The sequence below is a fragment of the Rhipicephalus microplus genome, chromosome 5, assembly GCF_043290135.1.
Source record: "Rhipicephalus microplus isolate Deutch F79 chromosome 5, USDA_Rmic, whole genome shotgun sequence".
Lineage (NCBI taxonomy): Eukaryota > Metazoa > Arthropoda > Arachnida > Ixodida > Ixodidae > Rhipicephalus > Rhipicephalus microplus.
In genome coordinates this window covers 162635891-162650397 of record NC_134704.1, presented here as the reverse complement: position 1 = coordinate 162650397, position 14507 = coordinate 162635891, and the positions used below count along the sequence as shown (strand labels likewise).

At 46.6% G+C, this 14507-nt stretch overlaps 7 non-coding genes across 7 annotated transcripts; all 7 read left to right on the top strand.

Annotated features, from left to right (window-relative positions):
* The first annotated feature begins 671 nt into the window (after positions 1 to 671).
* Positions 672 to 743, top strand: TRNAW-CCA (transfer RNA tryptophan (anticodon CCA)). Its single transcript has one exon. It is a non-coding gene; the product is annotated as a tRNA-Trp (tRNA).
* A 2267-nt stretch (positions 744 to 3010) lies between these two features.
* On the top strand, positions 3011 to 3082 carry TRNAW-CCA (transfer RNA tryptophan (anticodon CCA)). Its single transcript has one exon. It is a non-coding gene; the product is annotated as a tRNA-Trp (tRNA).
* Positions 3083 to 3644: 562 nt separating this feature from the next.
* TRNAW-CCA (transfer RNA tryptophan (anticodon CCA)) lies at positions 3645 to 3717 on the top strand. Its single transcript has one exon. It is a non-coding gene; the product is annotated as a tRNA-Trp (tRNA).
* Positions 3718 to 5333: 1616 nt separating this feature from the next.
* On the top strand, positions 5334 to 5405 carry TRNAW-CCA (transfer RNA tryptophan (anticodon CCA)). Its single transcript has one exon. It is a non-coding gene; the product is annotated as a tRNA-Trp (tRNA).
* A 1636-nt stretch (positions 5406 to 7041) lies between these two features.
* Positions 7042 to 7113, top strand: TRNAW-CCA (transfer RNA tryptophan (anticodon CCA)). The gene has a single exon. It is a non-coding gene; the product is annotated as a tRNA-Trp (tRNA).
* Positions 7114 to 7467: 354 nt separating this feature from the next.
* Positions 7468 to 7539, top strand: TRNAW-CCA (transfer RNA tryptophan (anticodon CCA)). The gene has a single exon. It is a non-coding gene; the product is annotated as a tRNA-Trp (tRNA).
* Positions 7540 to 8952: 1413 nt separating this feature from the next.
* On the top strand, positions 8953 to 9024 carry TRNAW-CCA (transfer RNA tryptophan (anticodon CCA)). The gene has a single exon. It is a non-coding gene; the product is annotated as a tRNA-Trp (tRNA).
* Positions 9025 to 14507: the final 5483 nt, after the last annotated feature.

Genomic DNA, 14507 nt, shown 5'->3' with positions numbered 1-14507 from the left:
CTACCACGTGTGTGCGAACGGCCACCCTAAGCGGACTCGGTGGTGAACTGGTAGAGCGTCCGACTCCAGATCAGAAGGTTGCGTGTTCTAATCACGTCTGGGTCAAATTCCCTTATTATTATTTTCATCATCTGTCTGTTTACTTATTTGTCTGTCTACAATGACTTGTCTCTTTACCTGTGCTTCATCGACATAAGGCCGTGCAAAACATGTTACCGCGTGTGTGCGAACGGCTACCCTAAGCGGACTCGGTGGCGCAACTTTAGCACGTCTGACTCCATAACAGAAGGTTGCGTGTTCTAATCACGTCCGTGTCAAATTCTCTTTTTAATATTTTCATCTATCTGTCTATCTACTTATTTGTCCTTCTACAATGACTTGTTCCTTTACCTCTGCTTCTTCGACAGAAGGCCTTGCAAAACATGCTACCGCGTGTGTGCGAACGGCTACCCTAAGCGGACTCGGTGGCGCAACGATAGCGATCAGACTCCAGATCAGAAGGTTGCGTGTTCGAATCACGTCTGGGTGAAATTCTTTCTTTTATTATTTTGAACTATCTGTCTATCTACCTATTTGTCTGTCTACAATGACTTGTCTCTTTACCTGTGCTTCCTCGACAGAAGGCCGTGCAAAACATGCTACCGCGTGTGTGCGAACGGCTACCCTAAACGGACTTGGTGGCGCAACAGTAGCGCGTCTGACTCCAGATCGGAAGGTTGCGTGTTCGAATCACGTTCGGGTCAAATTCTCTTTTTTATTATTTTAATGTATCTGTCTGTCTACCTATTTGTCATTCTACAATGGCTTGTCTCTTTACCTGTGCTTCATCGACAGAAGGCCGAGCAAAACATGCTACGGCGTGTGTGCGAACGGCTGCGCTAAGTTGACTCGGTGGCGACACAGTAGCACGTCTGACTCCAGATCAGAAGTTCGCGTGTTTGAATCACGTCCGTGTTAAGTTCTTTTTTTATTATTTTCATCTATCTATCTACTTATTTGTCTGTCTACAATGACTTGTCTCTTTACCAGTGCATCATCGACAGAAGGCCGAGCAAAACTTGCTACCGCGTGTGTGCGAAGGGCTACCCTATAGGCGGACTCGGTTGCGCAACGGTACCACGTCTGACTCCAGATGAGAAGGATGCGTGTTCGAATCACGTCTGGGTCAAGTTCTCTTTTTTATTATTTTCGTCTATCTGTCTATCTACTTATTTGTCATTCTACAATGACTTATCTCTTTACCTGTGCTTTCGACAGAAGGCTGAGGAAAGCATGCTACTGCGTGTGTGCGAACGGCTACCTTAAGTGGACTTGATGGCGACATGGTAGCACGTCTGACTCCAGATCATAAGGTTGCGTGTTCGAATCACGTCCGGGTCAAATTCTATTTTTATATTATTTTCATCAATGTGTCTATCTACTTATTTGTCTGTCAACAACGACTTGTCTCTTTACCTGTGCTTCATCGACAGAAGGCCGAGCAAAACATGCTACGGCATGTTTGCGAACGGCTGCGCTAAGTTGACTCGGTGGCGACACAGTAGCAAGTCTGACTCCAGATCAGAAGTTCGCGTGTTTGAATCACGTCCGTGTTAAGTTCTTTTTTTATTATTTTCATCTGTCTATCTACCTATTTGTCTGTCTACAATAACTTGTCTCTTTACCTGTGCTTCATCGACAGAAGGCCGAGCAAAACTTGCTACCGCGTGTGTGCGAAGGGCTACCCTATAGGCGGACTCGGTTGCGCAATGGTACCACGTCTGACTCCAGATGAGAAGGATGCGTGTTCGAATCCCGTCTGCGTCAAATTCTCTTTTTTCTTATTTTTATCTGTCTATCTACTTATTTGTCATTCTACAATGACTTGTCTCTTTATCTCTGCTGCATCAACAGAAGGCCAGGCAAAACATGGTACCACGTGTGTGCAACAGCTACCCTAAGCGGACTCGGTGGTGAACTGGTAGCGCGTCCGACTCCAGATCAGAAGGTTGCGTGTTCTAATCACGTCTGGGTCAAATTCTCTTATTATTATTTTCATCATCTGTCTGTCTACTTATTTGTCTGTCTACAATGACTTGTCTCTTTACCGGTGCTTCATCGACATAAGGCCGTGCAAAACATGTTACCGCGTGTGTGCGAACAGCTACCCTAAGCGGACTCGGTGGCGCAACTTTAGCACGTCTGACTCCATAACAGAAGGTTGCGTGTTCTAATCACGTCCGTGTCAAATTCTGTTTTTATTATTTTCATCTATCTGTCTATCTACTTATTTGTCTTTCTACAATGACTTGTTCCTTTACCTCTGCTTCTTCGACAGAAGGCCTTGCAAAACATGCTACCGCGTGTGTGCGAACGGCTACCCTATGCGGACTCAGTGGCGCAACCTTAGCACGTCTGACTCCAGATCAGAAGGTTGCGTGTTCTAATCACGTCCGGGTCAAATTCTCTTTTTTATTATTTTCACCTTTCTGTTTATCAACTCTTTTGTCTGTCTACAATGACTTGTCTCTTTACCTGGGATTTCTCGACAGCAGGCTGAGAAAAACATGCTACCACGTGTGCACGAACGGCTACACTAAGCGGACTCAGTGGCGGAACGGTAGCGCGTCTGACTCCAGATCAGAAAGTGAAGTGATCAAATCACGTCCAAGTCAAATTCTCTTTTTTATTATTTTCATCTATCTGTCTATCTACTCTTTTGTCTGTCTACAATGACTTGTCGCTTTAGCTGTGCTTCATCGTCAGAAGGCCAAGCAAAACATGCTACCACGTTTGTGCGAACGGCTACCCTAAGCGGACTCTGAGGCGCAACGATAGCGCGTCACACTCCAGATCAAAAGGTTGCGTGTTCGAATCACGTCTGGGTGAAATTCTTTCTTTTATTATTTTCAACTATATGTCTATCTACTTATTTGTCTGTCTACAATGACTTGTCTCTTTACCTGTGCTTCCTCGACTGAAGGCCGTGCAAATCATGCTACCGCGTGTGTGCGAACGGCTACCCAAAACGGACTTGGTGGCGCAACAGTAGCGCGTCTGACTCCAGATCAGAAGGTTGCGTGTTCGAATCACGTTCGGGTCAAATTCTCTTTTTTATTATTTTAATGTATCTGTCTGTCTACCTATTTGTCATTCTACAATGGCTTGTCTCTTTACCTGTGCTTCATCGACAGAAGGCCGAGCAAAACATGCTACGGCATGTGTGCGAACGGCTGCGCTAAGTTGACTCGGTGGCGACACAGTAGCACGTCTGACTCCAGATCAGAAGTTCGCGTGTTTGAATCACGTCCGTGTTAAGTTCTTTTTTTATTATTTTCATCTGTCTATGTACCTATTTGTCTGTCTACAATAACTTGTCTCTTTACCTGTGCTTGATCGACAGAAGGCCGAGCAAAACTTGCTACCGCGTGTGTGCGAAGGGCTACCCTATAGGCGGACTCGGTTGCGCAATGGTACCACGTCTGACTCCAGATGAGAAGGATGCGTGTTCGAATCCCGTCTGCGTCAAATTCTCTTTTTTCTTATTTTTATCTGTCTATCTACTTATTTGTCATTCTACAATGACTTGTCTCTTTACCTGTGCTTCATCGATAGAAGGCCGAGCAAAACATGGTACCACGTGTGCACGAACGGCTACACTAAGCGTTCTCGGTGGCGCAACGGTAGCGCATCTGACTCCAGATCAGAAGGTTGCGTGTTCGAATCACGTCCGGGTCATATTCCCTTTTTTGTTATATTTATATTACTATCTACTTATTTGTCATTCTACAATGACTTGTTTCTTTACCTGTGATTCATCGATAGAAGGCCGAGCAAAACATGCTACCACGTGTGGGCGAACGGCTACACTAAGCGGACTCGGTGGCGAACCTGTAGCGCGTCTCACTCCAGATCAGAAGGTTGCGTGTTCGAATCACGTCCGGGTCAAATTCTTTTTTTTATCATTTTCATCTGTCTATCTACTTATTTGTATGCTTACAATGACTTGTCTCTTTACCTGTGCTGCATCGACAGAACTCCGTGCAAAACATGCTACCGCGTGTGTGCGAACGGCGACCGTAAACAGACTCGGTGGCGCAACGGTTGCACGTCTGACTCCGTATCAGAAGAATGGGTGTTCGAATCACGTCCGGGTCAAGTTCTTTTTTTTATTATTTTCGACTATCTGTCTATCTACTTATTTGTCATTCTACAATGATTATCTCTTTACCTGTGCTTTCGACAGAAGGCTGAGGAAAACATGCTACCACGTGTGTGCGAACGGCCACTCTAAGCGGACTCGGTGGCGAACTGGTAGCGCGTCCGACTCCAGATCAGAAGGTTGCGTGTTCGAGTCATGTCCGGGTCAAATTCTCTTTTTTACTATTTTCATCTGTCTGTCTACTTATTTGTCTGTCTATAATGACTTGCCTCTTTATCTCTGCTGCATCAACAGAAGGCCAGGCAAAACATGGTACCACGTGTGTGCAACAGCTACCCTAAGCGGACTCGGTGGCGAACTGGTAGCGCGTCTGACTCCAGATCAGAAGGTTGCGTGTTGGAACCGCGTGCGGGTCAAATTCTCTTTTTTGTTATTTTCATTTGTCTATCTATTTCTTTGTCTGTCAACAACGACTTGTCTCTTTACCTGTGCTTCTTCGATAGAAGACCGAGCAAAACATGCTACCACGTGTGTGCGAACGGCCACCCTAAGCGGACTCGGTGGTGAACTGGTAGAGCGTCCGACTCCAGATCAGAAGGTTGCGTGTTCTAATCACGTCTGGGTCAAATTCCCTTATTATTATTTTCATCATCTGTCTGTTTACTTATTTGTCTGTCTACAATGACTTGTCTCTTTACCTGTGCTTCATCGACATAAGGCCGTGCAAAACATGTTACCGCTTGTGTGCGAACGGCTACCCTAAGCGGACTCGGTGGCGCAACTTTAGCACGTCTGACTCCATAACAGAAGGTTGCGTGTTCTAATCACGTCCGTGTCAAATTCTCTTTTTAATATTTTCATCTATCTGTCTATCTACTTATTTGTCCTTCTACAATGACTTGTTCCTTTACCTCTGCTTCTTCGACAGAAGGCCTTGCAAAACATGCTACCGCGTGTGTGCGAACGGCTACCCTAAGCGGACTCGGTGGCGCAACGATAGCGATCAGACTCCAGATCAGAAGGTTGCGTGTTCGAATCACGTCTGGGTGAAATTCTTTCTTTTATTATTTTGAACTATCTGTCTATCTACCTATTTGTCTGTCTACAATGACTTGTCTCTTTACCTGTGCTTCCTCGACAGAAGGCCGTGCAAAACATGCTACCGCGTGTGTGCGAACGGCTACCCTAAACGGACTTGGTGGCGCAACAGTAGCGCGTCTGACTCCAGATCGGAAGGTTGCGTGTTCGAATCACGTTCGGGTCAAATTCTCTTTTTTATTATTTTAATGTATCTGTCTGTCTACCTATTTGTCATTCTACAATGGCTTGTCTCTTTACCTGTGCTTCATCGACAGAAGGCCGAGCAAAACATGCTACGGCGTGTGTGCGAACGGCTGCGCTAAGTTGACTCGGTGGCGACACAGTAGCACGTCTGACTCCAGATCAGAAGTTCGCGTGTTTGAATCACGTCCGTGTTAAGTTCTTTTTTTATTATTTTCATCTATCTATCTACTTATTTGTCTGTCTACAATGACTTGTCTCTTTACCAGTGCATCATCGACAGAAGGCCGAGCAAAACTTGCTACCGCGTGTGTGCGAAGGGCTACCCTATAGGCGGACTCGGTTGCGCAACGGTACCACGTCTGACTCCAGATGAGAAGGATGCGTGTTCGAATCACGTCTGGGTCAAGTTCTCTTTTTTATTATTTTCGTCTATCTGTCTATCTACTTATTTGTCATTCTACAATGACTTATCTCTTTACCTGTGCTTTCGACAGAAGGCTGAGGAAAGCATGCTACTGCGTGTGTGCGAACGGCTACCTTAAGTGGACTTGATGGCGACATGGTAGCACGTCTGACTCCAGATCATAAGGTTGCGTGTTCGAATCACGTCCGGGTCAAATTCTATTTTTATATTATTTTCATCAATGTGTCTATCTACTTATTTGTCTGTCAACAACGACTTGTCTCTTTACCTGTGCTTCTTCGATAGAAGGCCGAGCAAAACATGCTACCACGTGTGTGCGAACGGCAATTCTAAGCGGACTCTGTGGCAAACCGGTAGCGCGCCTGACACCAGATCAGAAAGTTGCGTGTTCGAATGACATCCGGGTCAAATTCTCTTTTTTATTATTTTCAACTATCTGTCTATCTACTTATTTGTCTGCCTACAATGACTTGTCTCTTTACCTGTGCTTCATCGACAGAAGGCCGAGAAAAACATGCTACCGCGTGGGTGCGAACGGCTACGCTAAGCGGACTCGGTGGCGCAACTTTAGCGCGTCATACTCCAGATCAGAAGTTCGCGTGTTCGATTCACGTCCGTGTTAAGTTCATTTTTTTATTATTTTCATCTATCTGTCAATCTACTTATTTGTCTGTCTACAATGACTTGTCTCTTTACCTGTGCGTCATCGACAGAAGGCCGAGCAAAACATGCTACCGCGTGTGTGCGAAGGGCTACCCTATAGGCGAACTCGGTTTCGCAACGGTACCACGTCTGACTCCAGATGAGAAGGATGCGTGTTCGAATCAGGTCTGGGTCAAATACCCTTTTTTGTTATTTTTGTATTACTATCTACTTATTTGTCATTCTACAATGACTTGTCTCTTTACCTGTGCTGCATCGACAGAAGGCCGTGCAAAACATGCTACCGCGTGTGTGCGAACGGCGCCCCTAAACGGACTTGGTGGCGACACGGTAGCACGTCTGACTCCATATCAGAAGGTTGCGTGTTCGAATCACGTCCGGGTCAAGTTCTCTTTTTTTATTATTTTCATCTATCTGTCTATCTACTTATTTGTCTGTCTACAATGACTTGTCTCTTTACCTGAGCTTCATCGACACAAGGCTGAGCAAAATTTGCTACCGCGTGTGTGCGAAGGGAAACCTTTAAACCGACTCGGTGGTGCAACGGTACCACGGCTGACTCCAGATCAGAAGGTTGCGTGTTCGAATCACGTCCGGGTCAAGTTCTTTTTTTATTATTTTCATCTATCTGTCTATCTACTTATTTGTCTGTCTACAATGACTTGTCTCTTTACCCGTGTTTCATCGACAGAAGGCCGAGCAAAACATGCTACCGCGTGTGTGCGAACGGCTACCTTAAGCGGACTCGGTGGTGCAACTTTAGCACGTCTGACTCCAGATCAGAAGGTTGCGTGTTCTAATCACGTCCGGGTCAAATTCTCTTTTTATGATTTTCATCTATCTGTTTATCTACTTATTTGTCCTTCTACAATGACTTGTCCCTTTACTTGGGATTCATTGACAGAAGGCCGAGCAAAAAATGCTACCACGTTTGTGCGAACGGCTACCCTAAGCGGACTCGGTGGCGCAACGGTAGCGCGTCTGACTCCAGATCAGAAGGTTAAATGTTCGAATCACGTCTAAGTCAAATTCTCTTTTTTATTATTTTCCTCTATCTGCCTATCTACTCTTTTTTCTGTCTACAATGACTAGTCTCTTCAGCTGTGCTTCATCGTCAGAAGGCCAAGCAAAACATGCTACCACGTGTGTGCGAACGGCTACCCTAAGCAGACTCTGAGGCGCAACGATAGCGCGTCAGACTCCAGATCAGAAGGTTGCGTGTTCGAATCACGTCTGGGTGAAATTCTTTCTTTTATTATTTTCAACTATCTGTCAATCTACTTATTTGTCTGTCTACAATGACTTATCTTTTACCTGTGCTTCCTTGACTGAAGGCCGTGCAAAACATGCTACCGCGTGTGTGCGAACGGCTACCCTAAACGTACTTGGTGGCACAACAGTAGCGCGTCTGACTCCAGATCGGAAGGTTGCGAGTTCGAATCACGTTCGGGTCAAATTCTCTTCTTTATTATCTTAATGTATCTGTCTGTCTACCTATTTGTCATTCTACAATGGCTTGTCTCTTTACCTGTGCTTCATCGACAGAAGGCCGAGCAAAACATGCTACGGCGTGTGTGCGAACGGCTGCGCTAAGTTGACTCGGTGGCGACACAGTAGCACGTCCGACTCCATATCAGAAGTTCGCGTGTTTGAATCACGTCCGAGTTAAGTTCTTTTTTATTATTTTATTCTATCTATCTACCTATTTGTCTGTCTACAATGACTTGTCTCTTTACCTGTGCTTCATCGACAGAAGGCCGAGCAAAACATGCTACCGCGTGTGTGCGAACGGCTACACTAAGCGGACTTAGTGGCGAACCGGTAGCGCGTCTGACTCCAGATCAGAAGGTTACGTGTTCGAATCACGTCCGGATCAATTTTCTTTTTTATCATTTTCATCTGTCTATCTACTTATTTGTCTGCCTACAATGACTTGTCTATTTACCTGTGCTGCATCGACAGAAAGCCGTGCAAAACACGCTACCGCGTGTGTGCGAACGGCGACCCTAAACGGATTCGGTGGCACAATGGTTGCACGTCTGACTCCAGATCAGAAGGTTAAATGTTCGAATCACGTCTAAGTCAAATTCTCTTTTTTATTATTTTCCTCTATCTGCCTATCTACTCTTTTTTCTGTCTACAATGACTTGTCTCTTCAGCTGTGCTTCATCGTCAGAAGGCCAAGCAAAACATGCTACCACGTGTGTGCGAACGGCTACCCTAAGCAGACTCTGAGGCGCAACGATAGCGCGTCAGACTCCAGATCAGAAGGTTGCATGTTCTATTCACGTCCGGGTCAAATTCTCTTTTTATGATTTTCATCTATCTGTTTATCTACTTATTTGTCCTTCTACAATGACTCTTCCCTTTACTTGGGATTCATCGACAGAAGGCCGAGCAAAACATGCTACCACGTTTGGGCGAACGGCTACTCTAAGCGGACTCGGTGGCGCAACGGTAGCGCATCTGACTCCAGATCAGAAGGTTGCGTGTTCGAATCACGTCCGGGTCAAATACTCTTTTTTATTATTTTCAACTATCTGTCTATCTACTCATTTGTCTGTCTACAATGACTTGTCTCTTTACCTGTGCTTCATAGACAGAAGGCCGAGCAAAACATGCTACTGCGTGTGTGCGAACGGCTACGCTAAGCGGACTCGGTGGCGCAACTTTAGCGCGTCATACTCCACATCAGAAGGTTGCGTGTTCGTACCATGTGCGGGTCAAATTCTCTTTTTGTTATTTTTTATCTGTCTATCTACTTATTTGTCATTATACAATGACTTGTCTCTTTACCTGTGCTTCATCGACAGAAGGCCGAGCAAAATATGCAAGGCGTGTGTGCGAACGGCTGCGCTAAGTGGACTCGGTGGCGACACAGTAGCACGTCTGACTCAAGATCAGAAGTTCGCGTGTTCGAATCACGTCTGTGTTAAGTTGTTTTTTTTATTATTTTCATCTATCTGTCTATTTACTTTTTTTTCTTTCTACAATGACTTGTTTCTTTACCTGTGCGTCATCGACAGAAGGCCGAGCAAAACATGCTACCGCGTGTGTGCGAAGGGCTACCCTATAGGCGGACTCGGTTTCGCAACGGTACCACGTCTGACTCCAGATGAGAAAGATGCGTGTTCGAATCACGTCCGGGTCAAATTCTCTTTTTTATCATTTTCATCTGTCTATCTACTTATTTGTCTGTCTACAATGACTTGTCTTTTTACCCGTGTTTCATCGACAGAAGGCCGAGAAAAACATGCTACCGCGTGTGTGCGAACGGCTACCTTAAGCGGACTCGTTGGTGCAACTTTAGCACGTCTGACTCCAGATCAGAAGGTTGCGTGTTCTAATCACGTCCGGGTCAAATTCTCTTTTTATGATTTTCATCTATCTGTTTATCTACATATTTGTCCTTCTACAATGACTTGTCCCTTTACTTGGGATTCATTGACAGAAGGCCGTGCAAAACATGCTACCGCGTATGTGCAAACGGCGACCCTAAACGGACTCGGTGGCACATTCCACTTCCGGCTTTCGAGCGATACGGTCGCGGAATGTTCGGCTCCGACGGAGCGGTATCAGCGGCCCGACCGGGCCGCGGTAACAGGGTTTTTGCGCCTAGCGCCGACGATCATCAGATTATTTTGCCCAATCTGCCTTCCGGACGCATCGCTGCGAATACCGTTTTCATGCATGGTGATCCGAGAGCCCGGCCTTACCGCGTCGAAGATTACCGGGACACTTTGGCCAAGCTTGGTGCGCTCAACGACGTTTTGGCGTTGGGGGCGTATCAAATGAACCACGTATGGGCTGTGACACTGGCGAGTGCTGAGGCTGCTCGGAAGTTGCTCTCCGTCATCGATGTGAAGGTAAAGGATCGCCCATGTTTGCTCATTCACCCAAATAACCGCGAGGTTCGCTTGAAGCTTCACTGGTTGCTGCACGGCGTGACCGACGACGACGTGCGTGTTGCCTTGACTCCCTATGGGAAAGTGTTCGAAGTGAAACGGGAGAAGTGGCGAGCACCGGGCACCACAGAAAAGGGCTTAACGACGCGGTCTGTGAGACTAAAGGTGCACTCCGACGTCAAGGTGGATGACATTCTCCACCAGCTCAAGATTGCCGGAGAGCTGACTCTCGTTCTCGTTCCAGGCCGTGCACCGTTGTGCCTACGGTGCAAGAGTACCGGTCACATACGTCGCGACTGCCGACTGCAGCACAACTGCCGTCCCGCTGCAGTCGTTGTCGCCGCTTCGGCCACGAAGACGACAACTGCGCGAAGACATATGCCAGTGTGACCGGACCAGCGCAGGAAAGTGATGCACTGGAGCACCTCATGGACGAAGCAGACTCGGAAGAAACAGCAGGAAATAACCCAAACTCTGCTGTGGAAGATGGGTCGTCATGCAATGTAGAAGGCGTGTGTGAAGCACCAGGTAAGCCCGACGCCAGGCTTCCATACGAAGGCGTAGGAGAAAGCAGTGAAAAGGTGGATGCAAGCAGCACCGGAGACACGTTTCTTGGCTTAGCAGACGAGACCCCCTCCGAGGCTGAACTGATGACTGGGATTGAAAGCGACAGTGGCACTGTGACGGGAAAGCGTCCCCGTGACGAAGGGAAAAAAGACAAGGGCCCCACTGCTGCCTCGCCGGACGAACCACCCGCCAAAACGACTCCCGCTCGGCGGCCTCTCATTCGGCCACGGCCAAATATTTCGTCGGAGCGCAAGACGGCGGAAACGCCGCCTTCGCCAACTTAAGGACTTTACTGGGACAAGGCGTTCAGGAAGGAATTGCAGTTGTAAGGTAAGCGCCATGCCCCTGGGTTTTTCGTAGCCTTACAATGGTGCAAATAGAAAATTCAATCCGTGTGGCCACTCTAAATGTGCGTAGCCTGGCCTCACGGAGAAAACAATGTCAGCTTTATCGGCTAGTAAGTGACCTCGACCTTTACATACTGGCAGTCCAAGAGACTAAAGTCCATGGCGACGATGAAACTGGGGGCATGGTGTGCCAATTCTTGCCGCGGTATTCTGTTATAGTTAGCCATGTCATAGGGACTTCTTCCGGTTGCGTTTTGTTAGTCCGACAGAGTCTGGGTGCTAAAGTAGAAGCCTCAACGTCATGTCCGTCTGGTCGACTCATTGTATGTGATCTTTTGTTTTCGCGACTGGAATGGCGCGTAATATGCTTGTATGCACCGACTGTCACTGACGAAAGACGCATATTTTTCGAACAACTAAAGCAGTATACCAAATGTAATAGGCTCCACTTCTTATTGGCGATTTCAACTGCGTCCTTTCAGCCAAAGACAAAAGTAGCGAATGACATTACAGAGATGCAAGTACGGCTGTCTTAAGCGATACAGTAAGAGAACATGGTTTGGAGGATGTGGCTGAATGTCTCGGTGGTGGCCGGACTATGCAGTACACCCACTTTCAGGCAGCCAGCCATGCCCGACTAGATAGGGCGTACGTGAGTGTAGAATTGGTACCGCTTTGCAAGGCATACCGTGTTAACGCCGTTTCATTAGGTCACCACTGCTTGGTTAGCTTTGTAGTAGCTAGCACGAAAGAAACGAAAAGGGCCTTCGAGTGGCAACTATGGAACTTGAATTCGAATCTGCTGAGTGATGAAAAATTTATGGAGGAAGTAATGACGGAAGTTGAAAAAATGAAAGTTCGCAGTAAAAAGACGTTTAGAGAAAAATGGGAGAACTTCAAGCAGGTCGTTAAACTGAAGGCTTTGGAACACTCGAGCGCTATAAGCAGAGAAAAAGGAGCAGAAGAAAAGCTCATGCGCAGAAACCTGGAAAAATTGCTCCTTGAAGAATGTAGAATGCCCGGCATGTTTCTTGAAGATATTCGCGCGTTGAAAAATAAAATTGAGCGGTTCGATGTCGAAAGATACCGCGGTGCTATGGTTCGCACAAGAGCCGAGCGACTGATAACGGCAGAAGCACCGTCAAAAAGTGCGTTGGGCTCAGAAAACTGGCATGCGCGTCGTAATCAGATAACAGAAATTGAACACGAGGGTGAAGTCGGCGATGTCGCAGATGTTATCGAGCGTGCTTTCTTTGAGCACTTCAATGGTTTATTCACCGCCAGCTCAGTTTATGTCGATCGTTTTAAAAAAGATTTTTTACCGCTGATGCCAAAGCTTGACAATAATACAAAAGAAATATTGGAAGAACCCATTTCGGAAGAGGAAGTTAACAGTGCTATTGAAAGTATGCATCCCGGGAAATCGCCTGGCCCTGATGGTCTGACTTCCGCCTTTTATAAGTGTTTCAAGTTTGAAATAACACCAGTCTTAGCCGACGTTTATAATGAGGCATTCGAGCTGAAAATATTGCCCCCGTCCTTTTCATCATCTCACACTGTTCTTATACCAAAATCGGTAGACCCCGTTGCACTGCGCAAAGTAAATTCTTACCGCCCAATCTGCCTCACTAATGGAGATTACAAGATATTCATGAAAATCCTAGCTAAAAGGTTGCAAACAGTCATTACGGAGCTCGTGGGGCCGCATCAGACGTGCGGCATTAAAGGTCGAACTATCCTCACGAATATACACGCAGCCCGGAGCGTCCTCGAATGTTGCGACGCTATTGGTGCGCGAGTCGCAATGCTGCAAATTGACCTCGAGAAGGCTTTTCACAGGGTGCCTCATGAAATTCTGCTGTGCATCCTAGATTATGTGAATTTAGGGAAAATAATCAAAGAGGGGGTTGTCATGGCGTACCGAAACTGCTCAACGCGGCTAATCGTTAACAAGGTGGTGGGGAAGCGCATCCCAGTCAAGCGCTCGGTCCGTCAGGGTTGTCCTCTCTCACCACTATTGTTTTGTTTGTACATAGAGTCCCTTTGCTTGAGTGTCATAGAGAATGACTGTGTCCGTGGGTTTAAGCTGCACGAGGTTGAAGTCCGACTGTTGGCTTATGCGGACGATATTGCCATTTTTTGCGTGGACTCTGACAGCATAGCAGATGCTGTCAAATGCGTTACTAACTTCTGTGCTGCAAGTGGCAGCGCTGTAAACTGGGGAAAATGCCTTGGCTTTTGGCACAATGACTGGGCAGAAACCCCGGACAGTTTTTCCAGCATAAGGTTTGTTACGACACCGGTGAAATACTTGGGTGCCCCCCTCGATTGCTACAAAGACAGCGACTCGTACTGGAGGAGCCAAGTGGATAACCTGCGGGTAAGAGTGAACAAGTGGAATGGCTGGAACTGGTCTATGTTTTCTAAAGCCACAATTTGCAACATATTCTTAGTGAGTAAAATTTGGTATATCTTACAAGTCTTACATTGTTCAAGGGTAAACATCCAGAAATTTCACCGTGTGTTCGCTGTCTTTGTGAGGGAATCGTCTTGGGAAAGATCGAGTCGGACCAATTTATTTCTTCGAGTGCGAAATGGAGGACTGGGCTTGTCGCTTTTGTTTTTAAGACAGGTAGTCAATCGATTTTGTTTTTTTAGAGACGTCGACAACCCATTCCTTTGCACTGTCTGTCAACTTCGCATGGGGCAACACTTGCCTAACATGGTTGTATCAACCTGCAGCGTACCTGGTGGTGTTTATGGCTTTCTCCGCGAAGTTGTACTTTCTTGTAGGTTTCTGTCAGTGCGGTTTTCACTTGAATACTTGAGTCAAGTCCGACGAAGAAAGTTGTACAAGGACCTATGTGATGTGTTTTTACCAGTGCCTTTGTAACGGTCCCTTTACAATGTATGCCATGGCCACACTGTACTAAAGCGCGTCAAGGCGATGAAAATATCGCCAGGTGCTAAGAATTTCTTTTTTAAATTACATACTGGTACGCTGACCGTCAAAACCTGGATGGCTGCAAAGGGGTTTTACGTTCCTTGGGGCACGCATTGCATAATATGCAGAAAGGAGGAGACAATTGAGCATGTATTCATTGACTGCTGGGATGCTATTTTCTGTGGGACGTGCTCCAGCGCACGATCAAAAAAGATTTCCCCATATGCCCATG